This window comes from Durio zibethinus, chromosome 22, assembly GCF_047325235.1.
Source record: "Durio zibethinus cultivar Kanyao isolate XHJ-2024 chromosome 22, ASM4732523v1, whole genome shotgun sequence".
NCBI classification, from domain to species: domain Eukaryota; kingdom Viridiplantae; phylum Streptophyta; class Magnoliopsida; order Malvales; family Malvaceae; genus Durio; species Durio zibethinus.
Window position 1 is genome coordinate 1,997,764 of NC_143183.1, and position 19,700 is coordinate 2,017,463.

The 19,700-nt window shown below is 30.3% G+C and overlaps 2 non-coding genes across 2 annotated transcripts; both read right to left on the bottom strand.

Moving 5' to 3' along the window:
• Nucleotides 1–6,597: 6,597 nt before the first annotated feature.
• On the bottom strand, nt 6,598–6,793 carry LOC149512450 (U2 spliceosomal RNA). The gene has a single exon (XR_016332269.1). It is a non-coding gene; the product is annotated as a U2 spliceosomal RNA (small nuclear RNA).
• Nucleotides 6,794–13,173: 6,380 nt separating this feature from the next.
• On the bottom strand, nt 13,174–13,369 carry LOC149512451 (U2 spliceosomal RNA). Its single transcript, XR_016332274.1, has one exon. It is a non-coding gene; the product is annotated as a U2 spliceosomal RNA (small nuclear RNA).
• Nucleotides 13,370–19,700: the final 6,331 nt, after the last annotated feature.

The window sequence follows — 19,700 nt, forward strand, 5'->3', positions numbered from 1 at the left end:
AATATGTCTAATGAATTAGATCAAGTTTTAGTCCCTTGTTGGAATTTGAGTTTGAGGGATAGGAAGCTTTTCTATGCATACCATTATCTAGCATGTTTCCTAATAATGAAAGGGATTATGATGATCAGTTCTCTGATGATGATTATATGAAAGATGTGGTCATATTCGATACTGATAATGATATTATGGAGATTCTTGAGGATGCTCTTGTTGATGAAGATCCTCCAAAGACGATCAGGCCTGATAGTAAATCAGCCATTGAAAGGTTGGAGAAGGTAAAGATCAATGAAAGATCATTAGTGTTATATTCGGTTTAGTTTGAAGATGTTTCAATTGGGATTGAAGCCAAACGCCTGCCCTGCGCCCATGTTTATCATACAGGTTGCATTGTTAAATGTCTTAAAGAGACGAATACATATCCATTGTACCGCTATGAAATGCCTGTTGTCGGTTTTGATCTAAATATCCCATTGCCTGCTATTGATTCTGATGTGGATTTTAAAAACATGACGACTACTAATTGATTTCAATGTCGTTTATATTATGTATTTGTTAGGGTTATGTTCTATTTCCTTTTTGTTTCTTTTGAACAATTTGTTTGTAATCTTATGGGTACATACAGAACATAAATGCATTGATACACTGACTCAAATGAAACTAAATCCAACTTAAAAAAAAGGCAGTAAAACTTTTAATCATCTAAGACTGCACTACTAATACGTCTATTACACCTTAAATTCTTCAATTTTAACTACTATGCTCTATGCACCATAGAGAATAATTTTGTTTTTGAAAAATTCTTCAATTTCTACTTATACCACCCCTTTTTGCTTTAATAAGTAAAAATGCATGCAGCAGTTTATACTTTCTGACAAAGCTTTTGAGACCAAGATATTCCCTAAAGAACATCGTTCAGTTAATGTTCAATCAAACCTGTTGAACACTAGCTTCTCAGATTTGATCTAATTTATCAATGCATTAGCAAGCATTCAAGGGTTACTCTGAAGTAGGCCTTCAGACTCAAAATATTGCTGCTAATATATGACATGATACAATCGATTATCTATAGAATGGACATTGACGAGTTTTAGAGATGAAAAGCAATGCTGTTTCAAGATTATTGTTTCCGACACCGGATTACCTGACTGTGCAGCTGCACTCGCCTTAACATTACGGTCTTGGAGACTGGGTGGTTATATTCTTTAAATTTCAACATGATTTTTTACCTTTCATTATGATCAAGTTTTCTCAAATTAAAGCATGCCTTTGATTGATTTTTTTTTTTCATTGTTTAATAGGAAAAGGGATAGCAAGAAAAAATAATTGTTTATTATATTCAAGAAATTCATCATATATAAATATATATATTATTAGTGTATGTTACAAAGAATTCTGGGGGAAGTTAGGAATTAATTGTCTCCACTAATATCTTGTCTTATCTACAAACTGGACAGATACAATATATGTCATTGTTCTTTGCCGAAATCATTAAGGTTTCATTGATGGATGCTTTCATTTTTTTTTTATAAAAATCCAGAAACTGCAAAATAATAAAAAATAAAAATATCAATAAAAAAATTAAGTTATTTGAAAATTTATCATTACTAATTTCACTTGTGAAAAGAATTCCTTATATTGTATACATATGTGATAAAATTCAAAACCAAACACTTACTTTATTTGGAGAATGAGGGTTTTAGTAAGAGATTTATATACTTATATTTTAACCAAATATTTAGGTGTTCAAACCGACACAGTTAGATGCAAATTATGCATATAATGCATTTTTTTAGCATTTATTTTTTTTAGGGTATTCGAGGTTGTAATGGATTGAATCATACTCACTATTAATCAATTATAACAAAAAGTTATATAGATATTCATTAGTTATAAGTTTGAATTTTACATAATATTTTAATGAATCATAAGTAATTTTGAATTATAATTAATTATAGTAGAATAATTATAAGTGACATGTTTATTTTTTTAATTTTAGTAGTACTATTATTTATTGTTATGTCTAAATCAATTGGTTAACAGTCAAAATTTAATTAACACAATTAAGCCTTTGAGTCGTCTAAGCAAAGCATAACTAAATAGCTATGTCACCTATTCTAAGGAGATGGCTTGTCCTTCACCAAAATAAGGACTCACTTAAAACTCCACCAATAACTTGTTAAAACAATCTCTTCAGAATTGACCAACTGGCATCCAACTTGTCTAGGATCAATAAATGCAGCCTATGCTTACCTTAAATTATTAAATGCAATTCCCATCCGATGGATCTTTCTCGAATTTTCCACAAATATCCTATAAACTGTCAACTATTTCAATTAGGTCATCACCTTTGATCTAATACAAACAGTAGATAAAAACCCAAGTCCGCAAGGTAACACACAAGACCCAACACTATTTAAAGTTTATCCACCGAAGCTTCCCACACCTTATCATTTTCATCTTCCTTATTTGCTTACCTTACCTTAACGTCAAACCACGCCTCAGAGTAACAATTCTGATGCCCTATGATCGTACTTTTTGGTTACAGGTCACAGATATTTTTCCCTGAAACCTCACCTTCCACCTTCTAGTCAAGACATCCAACAACACCATCAACATTCATAATTTTATTTAAAATGTATTGAAGATTAAAATGTAACTCAAGTATATCTAAATTAATGAAATTACATAAACAAATAGAAATTACAATCCTAATCGACCAACCTCAATACACATATACTCAATCTTTTTTTTTTATTTTTTATTTTTTGGCAAGCACATATACTTATAATTTAATATTTTTTGAAGAAATTTTTTTTGGAAAAAAATTCCAAGTGTACAATTCCATGACCATTAGAAAGGAAAAAGGAGAAGGAAGGATCCTTCAAATTCAAACAAAGATGCATGTCTTATGATTCCCAGATTGTCTCTTTTTATAGTATTCACAACAAGTAGAAGTATAATAAAATTTCAATCACTCAAACACAAATTTGGGGAATTGGGGAAATTTGAAAGGGCCAAACACTTTCTCTAACCAGTTGTGACCAACCAAAATGAGTATTGCCAATTTGCCATGCATTATCGTTATCATATCCTATTCCAGGCTCTAGCTTCAAGTTTTTCAATAGCTTTGGCCAGTTTCATCATTCATTATGTGACAATTATTCCACCCTTATTTGAATTTTCTGACAACTAATGCACACAACGGTTTGCAACATTTTTTAAAAAAGTTTAAATTATGGTAAGAAACTAAACCAGGGTTGTAACACTCATTTATGGAAGAGCTATTAAGTGGTTCTCTGGCAAATCTTGAAAAAAAATTTTTCTATAGGAGGGCATAACCCAAAGGGAAAGGGAAAAAATCATGGCTTGAAGTAAGATTTGGTGTCTTCTTAGAGTTACTTGCTCACTACCTCAAGAGGTCGCAGACGACAAATTTTGAACTTTGATTTTAAGATAAAGTTAACTAAAATAGTAATTTAAATAATAAAAAAGAAATATGAGCAAAATGTGTTGTATACAAGAGTTACAGTTAGCAATGGTTACCATTAATAATATTTGAATCTTACTATTTTTTTAAATTAAGGCGATGAACTTATCAATTGAATCAATTCGTCTGATTTAATTTTATTAAGAAAATTAAAATTTTAATTTAATTTTTATTAAATTTATATATTTTTTATTTAACACTTATGACAATATTATTGATTTTAATATATAATTGATGGATATAGTTAAGAAATGACAATGTGATTTTAAGTTTTATTAAATTATAATACATATAATCAACACCAATTTAAATATACATGCATATATTTATATATATCTATATACATATAAATAGATAGATAAATAGATATACTCCAAACATTTTTAAAATTTTTGGAAAGGGTAAGGACCCTCAAGCTCCCATTATGAATTGTTTCTAGAACATTTACATATAATATAACCCACAATTTCTCTTAAAAAATTTTAACATTTGAGAGAATTCAAGAGTTGCATACTTTTAATTATACCTTACTTAGCAATAAAATATATGTCAAATTCAAACCTAAGCATGTGGCTTAATATAGTGTAATTATCCACTTATACATCTTATATATATTTATTAAATATTTATTGTATTATGTATAAATACGTTAACTAAAGAATATAAATTTAATTTTTTTCACATGCAACAACCAAAAGAAATCAATTTATTTTACATTTTTCTCAATTTTTTCACTATTTTTTTTGTTCCAGCCACATAAGAGTGTCCAAAATCTAATAAAACTTAAAATCCATTTGTAGTTGGGATGAATAATCCTTCAAAATTAAGGAAACTTAGAGCCCCCTCTTCTCTTGTATCATAAATTTCTCAAGGCTTCGATTTTTTTCTCATACAACTACAAAAAATAAATCAATTTATTTTATCACATAACTCTTTCTTTGACGTATTTTTTCTCATTTTTTCACTTTTTTCTGTTCCAGCTACATAAGAGTGTCCAAAATATTGTAGTACTTAAATCCGATGAATAATCCTTCAAATTTAAAGAAACTTAAAATCACTTCTTCTCTTGTGTTATAAATTTCTCATGGGCTTTGCTTTTCAAAAATTGCAATTACAAAAAATTGCAACCTTCCATTCTTCTTTTTATTGCATCCTTTGTTTCAAGTTTTAATATGTCTGATTAATTAGATCAAGTTTTAGTCCCTTGTTGGAATTTGAGTTTAGAGGGATAGGAGGCTTTTCTATGCATACCATTATCCAGCATATTTCTTAATAATGAAAGGGATGATGATGATCAGTTCTCTGATGATGCTTACATGGAAGATGTGGTAGTATTCGATATTGATGATGATATTATGGAGATTCTTGATGATGCTCTTGCTGATAACAATACTTCAAAAATGATCAAGCCTGCTAGTAAATCAGCCATTGAAGGGTTGAAGAAGGTAAAGATCGATGAAAGATCATTGGTCATGTGTTCGGTGTGCTTTGAAGATGTTTCAATCGGGACTGAAGCCAAATGCCTGCCCTGCTCCCATGTTTATCATACAGGTTGCATTGTTAAATGGCTTAAAGAGAGGAATTGTCGATTTTGATCTAAATGTTGTCTTGTCTGCCATTGATTTTGACGTGAATTCTAAGAAAATGACTGCTACTAATTGATTTCAATGTCATTTATAATATGTAATTATTGGGGTTTTGTTCTGTTTTCTTTTTGTTTCTTTTGAACAATTTGTTTGTAATCTTAAGGGTACTCAAATCAGAATGAAATTGTCATTTGGAACCCAAACCCTAAACCCTAGTCACCCAAGTCCTTATGTTGCATGATTATTAAAAAATATACCGAACTAATTCTGATGTTTTGGTATTTCTTATAATCTGTCAATTTCTATACATGACCGTGCTCTCTACAACTTACTGATATAAATTCTTGTTGATTAGTTTGTTTTGTTTTGCAGGGTTTTTCTATTTCTTATAAGTACCTTTGAGACCAAGATTGGTCCTAAACAACATTGTTCAGTCAATCAATGTTTGATCAAATCAAGTGGACACTTTACAGGAACTGGGCACATACAGAGCGTTGAGTTAGTATTCATGAGAGCAAACAAGAGAAGCTAGTGTTTCCAACACAATGAATTGATATACTGACTCAAATGAAACTAAATCCAATGAATTGATATACTGACTCAAATGAAACTAAATCCAACTTAGAAAAAGGCAGTAAAACTTTTAATCGTAGCTAAAAAATAGGAATAGAAAGCGAAGAAAATGGACTCAAATCTCGCTTGTTTTTTAAGTGGTGACGTCTTGTCAGAGCCTTTGAGTTGATGGTATGGGTATTGGAAGTGTTAATAGTTTGGTGATTGTATTGCTAGATCTATTCTTCCTAATTCTCTAGTCATAGATGTATTGTATTGTTGCGAATGCGCCTCAGTCTCAAGTTTCAAGTGTTTGAGGAAGTGAGCGAAGTTTCTAATGTGAGAGGAATAATATTCGAAAACTTTTTTTTTTAGACTATGCTTAATGGATATTTTTAGTTCATAATTCTCTTTAGACTCTAATTACCCATTTCTATAAGAATTCTAAAATTCTTTTCCAGTTTTAGATCTCTCAACAACAACCTCTTACTCTGTAAATCTATTACAAATTCATAAATCCCCAGTTTTAGATCTCTCAACAACAACCTCTTACTCTGTAAATCTATTACAAATTCATAAATCCTCCAAGGGATTTTTATATTTGATTATATGTTGCATACCTGGTATGCACAAAACACAAAAAAGGGCAGTTATTTTATTTTCATCAGAGAACGATTATTCGATTATTTTTCCTCTTATCTAAGACTGCATTACTAGAATCAAACTTTGTGCCCATATTGGGTGTTTTCAACATTCTGTTTCAGTTCTATTTTCTGTTGTATTTTTGGTTCCGTGTCTCTTTGTCTAACAGCTCTGAATATTTTGTAGCATGCCTCCTGATTTAAATACAAAAAACATCAAATTGTTTGAAAAGAATCCTCTATTTTTCACAACCACTTTGATCTGACAAGCTTTCAACAGAAATTTTTTTGTTAAACACAAAGAAGGTCGAATCTATTTCAACTAGAACTGGTAGGGTGCGCCTGGCCCATGCAGTAGTGCAACGCATAGGCGACGCTCGAAAACCCCAGCAGCAAGCTGCTGTGATGGGCCTTCGCCCTCAAAAAATTAATTTAATATCATGTGGATCAATGACCCACGTATCAGATATTAAACTGATAAGAACAGATACTACACTTGATCTTAGCCAAAAGGCCGAGAAAGGTATGCTTTGTAAATGTTCTCAACTTCTCTTTTATAAATTGCCTCGGCCAAACCCTTTTCAACTGTTCATGATGTGGAATAGAGAACACAGCCAAGTGCAGTAACATCTTATCTTTCGATGACCAGACTTCGAAAACTCTCAAATAGTTACCTGAATATCAGAGCAAAATCTGGCAACAAGAACACTCCTAACATTTACCATTTCCTTGGGAGGTTATTTATTAATAATTTATGTGGTCAAAATGGTATTTGGCATCCGCTTCGAGAAGGCAGTGTTCATATAATCTATAGGTATAAATTCAATGACTGGTTTTACGCTGTGTTTAGCTGCGAAATCAGTCATCTGTTGAGTCTCCTTCATTCTTTCAATCATGCTTATCTTCCTTGCCGTTAAGGGTATAATTCTTGTTAATTACTCAGTCTTAATATCAAATCATGTCCAATACTAAAAATCTATACTTTCTATATTAAAAGTATCCCTAAGGTTTAAGAAAGTTAATAGCTTACCTAACTTATGAGTTTTGTGGGCTTTGAGATATGAGCAGTGGGTCTGTGTTTAACTGCCTTTTTTTTTTTGCTTTTTTTTTTTTTTGTGGTGAGCTTTAGAATTTGTGGTATTTTATTTATTGTTTATTGAGTAGGATTTTTTTCAGTTTTGTTTGAGAGGGCAGAGGGTTCAGTATTATCAGTACCAGCATTCAAGTTCATAGTCACTTCAAATGATGTTGCATGAAACTTTCTTTAAAGAGCGACAAAGTAAAGCCAATTATTGATCCCAATGGCATTTTTCCTTTCTCTTAAATTGTCTAAAGACTTTTTTATGTTGAAATTGGAAGAGTTATAGAAAAAGTGGTCGTATACCAATCCCATGAGACAAAAATTTCTTGTATAGTACTTAATATAATCCGTTCATAATATTTGATTTTAAATTGTGTATTTTAATTATGGTTATATTAAGATATGAAATAACAAATTTTTTAATAAATTAAATAATCCCCTCTATACTCTTAAAAAGATATGTGTCGAGAGTATAGAGAATTTATAGTTAATTTTATATAATAGTTATTGCTATTTACGAAACATAAATAATGAAATTTTAAAAAGTTTAAATCCTATCATATTATTCATAATATAAATATTTTTTTTAATTTTAAAATATAATATTTAAGTTGATGTACAAAACCATAAAAATTGATTTACATGATTTACACCTAAATTATTGGTGTAAATGTTTCTTAAACCTATATTGACTTTTAAATAAACCAGAGCAATCTATCAGTTCGGTTAAGTCAATTATAAAAACTTAAAAACCGATTAATTGGGCTTCATCTGTTTAGGTAACCAAATTGACTAATTAATAGCACGAAAATAAAAAGTAATTGAAATGACTTAAATCAATTGGTTTTGTCGATTTTGTTGGTCCTTTAGTTTCTAGCAAGTTTGGTCAAAGATTATTTGTCATAATTAATCACTGTATTATCTTTTTGAATTTGACTATTTTCCATCCTATGATTTTGAACTAATCCATGTGTGGATAATTAAGTTGATCAAATTATGTAACGGATATCTGTACATTAGTTAAATGATTAGATTAATTCTCCTATCTTAATGTTTTCAAATTGGATTCATATACTTCATTTTATTATCAAATTGAATCAAATTGTTAATAGTTCAAACTTGTTCCGTTAAACTTGATAATGTGATATTTTAATTTTTTTTATGTGACATTTTTGCTTACGTGACAATTAACTTTGTTGACATGTAAAGTCTATGTGGTCAAATATGATAACGTGATAAAATTTTTTGACATGTCATCAGTTTTTCATGCCAACTTCTCTTAATTTGCACAACTTATCCTTATATTTTGGTTAAATGGTGGAATTAGTCTTTTTATCTTAATGTATGTTCAATTTGATCCCTATACATAAATTAACTATCGAATTTACGATTTAATCTAAAATAAGTAAAATAAAACTAAAATAAAAGACAAAAAAACTTTTCAATACAGATAGATCGAATTGTAAACAAAGTCAATGTATAGGTCAACACAAGATTTGCACCAAACCCCTCTTGAAAAATAACATCGTTTCAACCTATTATAAAAACAATTTCTTTTTTAATTTTCCTTTTTTCTCCTCTTTCATCCTTGTTTTTCTCTTACTTCTTTTTACAAGTCTCCTCCAAAGAACTCATATTTTAATGGGATTTATAGAAATCAGGGATTGAAAAATTCAACAATCACAGAAAATTTATCCATAAAAACTAAAACCGTTAATACCCAGAAATCGATTATCGACACCACCATTTTGTATCATCATCTAAAGCAAAATTGAGCATAATACCCTAAAAATTATAAATTTCAAACCTTTAAAAAAAAATTTCTCGGTAAAAAACTATTTCTAATGGTTTTTGCTAATTGTCTTTATTTTTGTTGTGTTACCTTGTCGATCGCTATTGAATTCTCAATTTTTTTTCAAATTAATATTTCCAAAAAAATTTTCATATTTTCCTTAACTTTTTTCAATTTTTTATTTTTTTTTATTTTTTTTTACTTTGACTTCTTGATTTTCACTAACTAAACAATAAAATAAATAAAATACTTTTAGAGTTTTAAATTTGGGTTTAAAATTCAATTTCACAGTTAAACCAATTGATCAAAAAATGATTTTAGAGCCTAATGTCGAGATGAAATTTCAAAGCCATTTAATATTGAAATTTTTTTTCAAAATGAATAGAATGTCTACAATTGCTTTTATTGTTGACGGTATATCTTAGTTTGTTGACTATGATTTTTTCAATCTAATTTTTATGCTTTAGTCATTTTACAAGTTTTTTTTTATTTTTTATATTTTAAGAATATCATAAAAGAAATTAACAAAAAGTGAAAAAATAAAATAAATAAAAAATAAAGAAAATATATAATTTAGTTTATTTTGGGCTTATAGTCTAATTTGAGATTAACCCAATTTGTCAAATTAAGTCCAATTAATAATTCAAATATCCAAAAAAAATTTATCTAAATATGAAAAAAAATATCACGCTCAAATTAATAATTTATGCTTTTATATGTTATTTTAGATCAAATTTTAAATTTGATAATTAATTGATATATAAGGATCAAATTTGAACACATATTAAAGTAGAATGACTAATTCTATTATTTAACCAAAGTATAGAGACGAGCCGTGTAATTTGAGAAAAGTTGATGTGAAAAAATGATGAAGTGTTAAAAAATTTTACCACATCATCACTTTTTATCACGATGACTTTACACATCAACAAAGTCAATGGCCATATAAGCAAAAATGCTATATTAAAAAAGTTAAAATATTATATTATCAATTTTTACAGAAAAAAGTTCGAACGATTAATAAATTAACTAAAGTCGACTATTAAATGAATAGGAATCCAATTTGAACAGATTAAGATAAATGGACTAATTTTACTATTTAACTAAAGTACATATATCTGTTATATAATTTGACCTAATTAGGTTCATCACACAATAAACACTTCCCATCGCAGTCATCGACATAACCTCCAAGACTCTATCTCTCTCTATTGCCTTAAATTCATATAAGACATAAAAAACAAATTCTAGGAGCAAGCCAAGCAACACTAAGCCATTTCTTAAAATCTCACGTCAAGAGTCTATTAAAGGTGGTCTAAGTTTATTGTATAAATTTATGGTCTTATTTTTGTTCAAGTCATTTATAGAAAATTTTAGTACAGAAAATGACCAACATTCTCTGTCTCTCAAATATCTATATCTCTGATAACAAGAGGAATTGGGGTGCAACCATGGGGTTTAACAAGATAGAGATGAAGTTGATTGAGGATAAAACTTGCAGGTAAGTTACATTCTCAAAATATCGAGTAGATTTGCTTAAGAAATCCATGAAATTTCTATACTTTGTGGTGCTCAAATTGGGCTCATTATCTTCTCAAACACTAAGGGGAATTAGGGATATAGATTTTAGAGTTTTGATAAAAAAGAATAAAAAATAGAAAGGAAGGGCTAAAGGGTAATTAGGTAAAGGGTTAGGAAAATTAATAATGTTTTTGTTCATTTTAAATATTTAATTATTTGAATTTTGATTTTTTCGATCGGTTCAAATTTAAAACTTCAACACGAAAAAGAAAAAAGATAAATTCCAGAACCAAATCGATTTAATGTCTTAAATAAAAAAATCCAAATTGATTTAATTAAAATGAACGATTTAGATCAATTTTATTGATTTAAAGTTAATGCTTTCTCCTACTTTAAACAATAAAAAATGAAATAGAATGATGCTTTCTCTTAATCCTTTTACATATTGCTCCTATTAAAAATCTTTTGAATTATGTTTTGTTATACTAAAATGCAAATAGAATGATGTTTATATTGCCTTTGATATAATCAAAATAAAAATGGCTATTCCTCTTATTTTCTTAAAATTATAGCAACTTGAATTAGGATAACCGACGCGGAATGCAGTTACAGCAATAGTATACTCTAATAAAAAATATTACGAACTTAAGATACATATGTAGAGCTCACCTCACTCTTACTTAACATATAAAAAAGGTTCTTCCTCTTATTTTCTTAAAATTATAGCAACCTGAATGAGGATAATCGACGCGGAACATAGTTACCACAATAGTATACTATAATAAAAAATATTATGAACTCAAGATACATATGTAGAGCTCACCTCACTCTTACTTAACATATTAACAATAGATTTTTTATTATATATTTATTATATTATGTATAAATACATAAAATAAAGATTATCAATCTAAATTTGATTTTTTTCACATGCAACTACAGCAAAAAAAAATCAATTTATTTTATCACATAACTCTTTCTTTGACCTATTTTTTCTCAATTTTTTTTCATTTATTTTTTTCCAGCCACATAAGAGTGTCCAAAATCTAGTAATACTTAAATCCGTTCTCAGCTAGGATGAATAATCCTTCAAAGTTAAAGAAACTTAAAGTCGCCTCTTCTCTTGTATTATAAATTTCTCATAGGCTTTGCCTTTGAGAAATTGCAAATACAAAAAATTGCAACCTTCCATTCTTCTTTTTGTTGCATTCCTTGTTTCAAGTTTGAATATGTCTGATGAATTAATTCAAGTTTTAGTCCCATGTTTGGAACGTGAGTTTAGAGGAACATGAGGCTTTTCTATGCATACTATTATCCAACATGTTTCCTAATAATGAAAGGGATGATGATGATCAATTCTTTGATGATGCTTACATGGAAGATGTGGTCATATTCGATACTGATGATGATATTATGGAGTTTCTTGAGGATGCTCTTATTGATGACGATCCACCAAAGATGATCAGGCCTGCCAGTAAATCAGCCATTGAAGGGTTGGAGAAGGTAAAGATCGATGAAAGATAATTAGTGTCGTGTTTGGTGTGCTTTGAAGATGTTTCAATCGGGACTGAAGCCAAACGCCTGCCCTGCTCCAATGTTTATCGTATAGGTTGCGTTGTTAAATGATTTAAAGAGAGAAATACATGTCCATTGTGCCGCTATAAAATGCCTGTTGTGGATTTTGATCTAATTGTCCCATTGCCTGCCATTGATTCTAATGTGGACTCTGAGAACATGACTGCTACTAATTGATTTCAAGTGTCATTTATAGTATGTATTTATTAGGGTTATGTTCTATTTTCTTTTTGTTTCTTTTGAACAATTTGTTTGTAAACTTAAGGGTACCCAAATCATAGTGAAATTGTCATTTGGAACCCAAAACCTAAACCCTAATCACCCAAGTCCTTATCTTACATGATTATTAAAAAATTTACTGCACTTTTCCTTTTAATTCTGATGTTTTTGTATTTCTTATAATATGTTATTTCTATACATGACCATGCTCTCTACAACTATTGATATAAATTCTTGTTGATTAGTTTGTTTTGTTTAGCAGGGTTTTTCTATTTCTTATCAATATCTTTGAGACCAAGATTGGTCCTAAAGAACACTGTTCAGTCAGTCAATGTTTTGATCAAATCAAGTGGATACTTTACAGAAACTGGGACGTTGAGTTAGTATTCACGAGAGCAAACAAGAGAAGCTAGTGTTTCCAACAAAATGAATTGATACACTGACTCAAACGAAATTAAATCCAACTTTTAATCGAAGGCAGTAAAACTTTTAATCATCTAAGACTGCAATACTAATATGTCTATTACACCTTTTACAGAATCAAAATTTGTGTCCATATTGAATGTTTTCAACATTCTCTTTCAGTTCTATGTACCGCTGTAACAGAGCTCCGAATTTTTTGTAGCATGACTCCTGATTTAAATACAGAAAACATCTGATCTTACTTACATTTAACAGAAAACTTCTTGTTCAACAGAGAAAAAACCAGAATCTATTTGGTGGGGTGCGCCTGACCCATCCAGCAGTGCAACGCATGGGCGACACTTGAAGACCCCAGTAGCAAGCTACCGTGATGGACCTTCTCCCTCAAAAAATTAATTTAATATCATGTGGATCAATGACCCACGTATCAGATATTAAACTGATAAGAACAGATACTACACTTGATCTTAGCCAAAAGGCCGAGAAAGGTATGCCTTGCAATCGCTCTCAACTTCTCTCTCATAACTTGTCTCGCCCAAACCCTATTCAACTGTTCATGATGTGGGATAGGGAACTCACCCAAGTGCAGTAACATGTATCTTTCGATGACCAGTGAAAGCTGATTGCTAGTTACCTGAATATCAGAGCAAAATCTGGCAACAAAAACACTCTAACAATTACCATTTCCTTGGAAGATTATTTATTAATAATTTGCGTATTTGAAATGGTATTTGACATCTGCTTTGAGAAGGCACGGTTCATATAATCTATAGGTATAACTTCAATGTCTTGTTTTATGCTGCGTTTAGCTGCAAAATCAGTCATCTATTGAGTCTCCTTCATCCTTTCAATCATGCTTATCTTCGTTCCCGCCGTAAAGGGTATAACTTGTTAATTTCTCAGTCTTAATACCAAATTAAGTCCAATACTAAAAATATACAGTCAACTTAACGCATCTCTGCTTCGCAGATGATTTACTAATATTTGCAAAGGGTAAGTTGGATTCTGTTATTGGTGTGAAGGAGGTGCTGAAGGTGTTTTAACACCTTTTCTGGCCTGCAACTTAACTGTGAGAAAAGTGAGTTATATTCAACAGGAATTAATAGATGGGAGCTCAGTCCAATATAGCAGGTTTCTGGTTTTAAAATTGGATTGCTTTCGGTTAGATACTTGGGGGTACCTTTGGTTACCAGGAGGCTCACCGGAAAAGATTGTGCGCCACTAATGGACAAGATCACAACCAGGATTAAAAGTTGGGCGGCTAGGCATTTGTCTTATGGTGGAAGGTTGCAGTTAATGCAGTCCGTGCTGTTTGGTATGCAAAACTATTGGTCTAGGCGATTCATTATGCCAAAGCATGTGCTTAAGAAGAGAAATCAACTATGCTCCAGTTTCTTCTGGAAAAGGAGAGAAGGGTCCGCAAGGGGAGCTAGAGTGAGCCGTTGTGCAATTTGTTTCTCTAAATCTGAGGGAGGACGTGGTCTGAAAGATATAGTATCTTGGAACCAGGCTTGTCTCATGAAGAATATGCAGGACATTTTTATTAAAGCTGGTCCAATATGGATAGCATGGCTAGAAGCTTACGTTTTGAAGGAGAGAAGCATCTTGTTGGTTCCAGAACAACAAAACAGTAGCTGGAACTGGAGGAAGCTACTTCAGCTTAGATAGATTGCACGGCATTTTATAAACATAGAGAATGGAGTTGAGATCTAGCTTTTTCTAAGCAACACCTACTCAGCTGCTATAGTATGAAATGCGATTAGGCCGAAACAAGAGAAGGTTGAATGGCATAAACTCATATGGTTTCAATACCATATTCCAAAGCACTCTATAATATCTTGGATGGTTATATTATATAGACTTTCAACGAAGGACAGGTTGAAAACGTGGGGAATTGAGGTGTATGACAAATGTTGCCTGTGCCAGAGAGAGGACGAAACCAGGGAACGTTTGTTCTTTGGATGTGATTATTCAAAATAGATTTGGCAAAAGATATTACGGAAGTGCAGGATCTTTCGGGGGTGGAGAACTGGTCCGAAGAGTTGAGATGGGCAGTGAGCAAATTGAGGGGAAAGCCTCCATCATATTGCGATTAGCCTGGAATTCCGGACATCAGATATGGAAAGAGAGCAACAGCAGGATGTTGCAGGTCCTTGAACACATAAAAGATGCTGTGAGGCTTCGATTACAGGGACTAAGTGAGATACACATAAAAGATGTTGTGAGACTTCGATTACAGGGACCAAGTCAGATTGCTGCGAATACAGTAAATAAGATGATGTGTGATACGTGGAATCTTAATGTTGCTATGATAGAATAGGTTGCAACTAGAGATGCGTATATCGATGGTTTGTAAAAGACGGATTGTCGTATTGTAGTAGAATTCTGCTAGCTTGATAAATAAAATACAAACTATCAAAAAAAAAAAAAATTCTGAAAATATACTATAATACAAAAATTACGAACTTAAGATATCTATGCAGACCTAAACGCACTATTACATAACATATTAACGATATATATTTTTTTGTATATTTATTGTATTTTGTATAAATACATAAAATATAAAATATAAAAATAAATTTGATTTTTTTTGCATGCAACTACAAAAAAAAAAAAATCAATTTATTTTATCACATAACTCTTTGACATATTTTTTTTCTCTTTTTTTTTTCTTTTTTTGTTCCAACCACATAAGAGTATCCAAAATCTAGTAACACTTAAATCCATTCTCAGCTAGGATGAATAATCCTTCAAAATTAAGGAAACTTATAGCCACCTCTTCTCTTGTATTATAAATTTCTCGTAGCCTTTGCCTTTGAGAAACTGCAATTACAAAAAATTGCAACCTTCCCTTCTTCTTTTTATTGCAATCTTTGTTTCAAGTTTGAATATGTCTAATGAATTAGATCAAGTTTTAGTCCCTTGTTGGAATTTGAGTTTGAGGGATAGGAAGCTTTTCTATGCATACCATTATCTAGCATGTTTCCTAATAATGAAAGGGATTATGATGATCAGTTCTCTGATGATGATTATATGAAAGATGTGGTCATATTCGATACTGATAATGATATTATGGAGATTCTTGAGGATGCTCTTGTTGATGAAGATCCTCCAAAGACGATCAGGCCTGATAGTAAATCAGCCATTGAAAGGTTGGAGAAGGTAAAGATCAATGAAAGATCATTAGTGTTATATTCGGTTTAGTTTGAAGATGTTTCAATTGGGATTGAAGCCAAACGCCTGCCCTGCGCCCATGTTTATCATACAGGTTGCATTGTTAAATGTCTTAAAGAGACGAATACATATCCATTGTACCGCTATGAAATGCCTGTTGTCGGTTTTGATCTAAATATCCCATTGCCTGCTATTGATTCTGATGTGGATTTTAAAAACATGACGACTACTAATTGATTTCAATGTCGTTTATATTATGTATTTGTTAGGGTTATGTTCTATTTCCTTTTTGTTTCTTTTGAACAATTTGTTTGTAATCTTATGGGTACATACAGAACATAAATGCATTGATACACTGACTCAAATGAAACTAAATCCAACTTAAAAAAAAGGCAGTAAAACTTTTAATCATCTAAGACTGCACTACTAATACGTCTATTACACCTTAAATTCTTCAATTTTAACTACTATGCTCTATGCACCATAGAGAATAATTTTGTTTTTGAAAAATTCTTCAATTTCTACTTATACCACCCCTTTTTGCTTTAATAAGTAAAAATGCATGCAGCAGTTTATACTTTCTGACAAAGCTTTTGAGACCAAGATATTCCCTAAAGAACATCGTTCAGTTAATGTTCAATCAAACCTGTTGAACACTAGCTTCTCAGATTTGATCTAATTTATCAATGCATTAGCAAGCATTCAAGGGTTACTCTGAAGTAGGCCTTCAGACTCAAAATATTGCTGCTAATATATGACATGATACAATCGATTATCTATAGAATGGACATTGACGAGTTTTAGAGATGAAAAGCAATGCTGTTTCAAGATTATTGTTTCCGACACCGGATTACCTGACTGTGCAGCTGCACTCGCCTTAACATTACGGTCTTGGAGACTGGGTGGTTATATTCTTTAAATTTCAACATGATTTTTTACCTTTCATTATGATCAAGTTTTCTCAAATTAAAGCATGCCTTTGATTGATTTTTTTTTTTCATTGTTTAATAGGAAAAGGGATAGCAAGAAAAAATAATTGTTTATTATATTCAAGAAATTCATCATATATAAATATATATATTATTAGTGTATGTTACAAAGAATTCTGGGGGAAGTTAGGAATTAATTGTCTCCACTAATATCTTGTCTTATCTACAAACTGGACAGATACAATATATGTCATTGTTCTTTGCCGAAATCATTAAGGTTTCATTGATGGATGCTTTCATTTTTTTTTTATAAAAATCCAGAAACTGCAAAATAATAAAAAATAAAAATATCAATAAAAAAATTAAGTTATTTGAAAATTTATCATTACTAATTTCACTTGTGAAAAGAATTCCTTATATTGTATACATATGTGATAAAATTCAAAACCAAACACTTACTTTATTTGGAGAATGAGGGTTTTAGTAAGAGATTTATATACTTATATTTTAACCAAATATTTAGGTGTTCAAACCGACACAGTTAGATGCAAATTATGCATATAATGCATTTTTTTAGCATTTATTTTTTTTAGGGTATTCGAGGTTGTAATGGATTGAATCATACTCACTATTAATCAATTATAACAAAAAGTTATATAGATATTCATTAGTTATAAGTTTGAATTTTACATAATATTTTAATGAATCATAAGTAATTTTGAATTATAATTAATTATAGTAGAATAATTATAAGTGACATGTTTATTTTTTTAATTTTAGTAGTACTATTATTTATTGTTATGTCTAAATCAATTGGTTAACAGTCAAAATTTAATTAACACAATTAAGCCTTTGAGTCGTCTAAGCAAAGCATAACTAAATAGCTATGTCACCTATTCTAAGGAGATGGCTTGTCCTTCACCAAAATAAGGACTCACTTAAAACTCCACCAATAACTTGTTAAAACAATCTCTTCAGAATTGACCAACTGGCATCCAACTTGTCTAGGATCAATAAATGCAGCCTATGCTTACCTTAAATTATTAAATGCAATTCCCATCCGATGGATCTTTCTCGAATTTTCCACAAATATCCTATAAACTGTCAACTATTTCAATTAGGTCATCACCTTTGATCTAATACAAACAGTAGATAAAAACCCAAGTCCGCAAGGTAACACACAAGACCCAACACTATTTAAAGTTTATCCACCGAAGCTTCCCACACCTTATCATTTTCATCTTCCTTATTTGCTTACCTTACCTTAACGTCAAACCACGCCTCAGAGTAACAATTCTGATGCCCTATGATCGTACTTTTTGGTTACAGGTCACAGATATTTTTCCCTGAAACCTCACCTTCCACCTTCTAGTCAAGACATCCAACAACACCATCAACATTCATAATTTTATTTAAAATGTATTGAAGATTAAAATGTAACTCAAGTATATCTAAATTAATGAAATTACATAAACAAATAGAAATTACAATCCTAATCGACCAACCTCAATACACATATACTCAATCTTTTTTTTTTATTTTTTATTTTTTGGCAAGCACATATACTTATAATTTAATATTTTTTGAAGAAATTTTTTTTGGAAAAAAATTCCAAGTGTACAATTCCATGACCATTAGAAAGGAAAAAGGAGAAGGAAGGATCCTTCAAATTCAAACAAAGATGCATGTCTTATGATTCCCAGATTGTCTCTTTTTATAGTATTCACAACAAGTAGAAGTATAATAAAATTTCAATCACTCAAACACAAATTTGGGGAATTGGGGAAATTTGAAAGGGCCAAACACTTTCTCTAACCAGTTGTGACCAACCAAAATGAGTATTGCCAATTTGCCATGCATTATCGTTATCATATCCTATTCCAGGCTCTAGCTTCAAGTTTTTCAATAGCTTTGGCCAGTTTCATCATTCATTATGTGACAATTATTCCACCCTTATTTGAATTTTCTGACAACTAATGCACACAACGGTTTGCAACATTTTTTAAAAAAGTTTAAATTATGGTAAGAAACTAAACCAGGGTTGTAACACTCATTTATGGAAGAGCTATTAAGTGGTTCTCTGGCAAATCTTGAAAAAAAATTTTTCTATAGGAGGGCATAACCCAAAGGGAAAGGGAAAAAATCATGGCTTGAAGTAAGATTTGGTGTCTTCTTAGAGTTACTTGCTCACTACCTCAAGAGGTCGCAGACGACAAATTTTGAACTTTGATTTTAAGATAAAGTTAACTAAAATAGTAATTTAAATAATAAAAAAGAAATATGAGCAAAATGTGTTGTATACAAGAGTTACAGTTAGCAATGGTTACCATTAATAATATTTGAATCTTACTATTTTTTTAAATTAAGGCGATGAACTTATCAATTGAATCAATTCGTCTGATTTAATTTTATTAAGAAAATTAAAATTTTAATTTAATTTTTATTAAATTTATATATTTTTTATTTAACACTTATGACAATATTATTGATTTTAATATATAATTGATGGATATAGTTAAGAAATGACAATGTGATTTTAAGTTTTATTAAATTATAATACATATAATCAACACCAATTTAAATATACATGCATATATTTATATATATCTATATACATATAAATAGATAGATAAATAGATATACTCCAAACATTTTTAAAATTTTTGGAAAGGGTAAGGACCCTCAAGCTCCCATTATGAATTGTTTCTAGAACATTT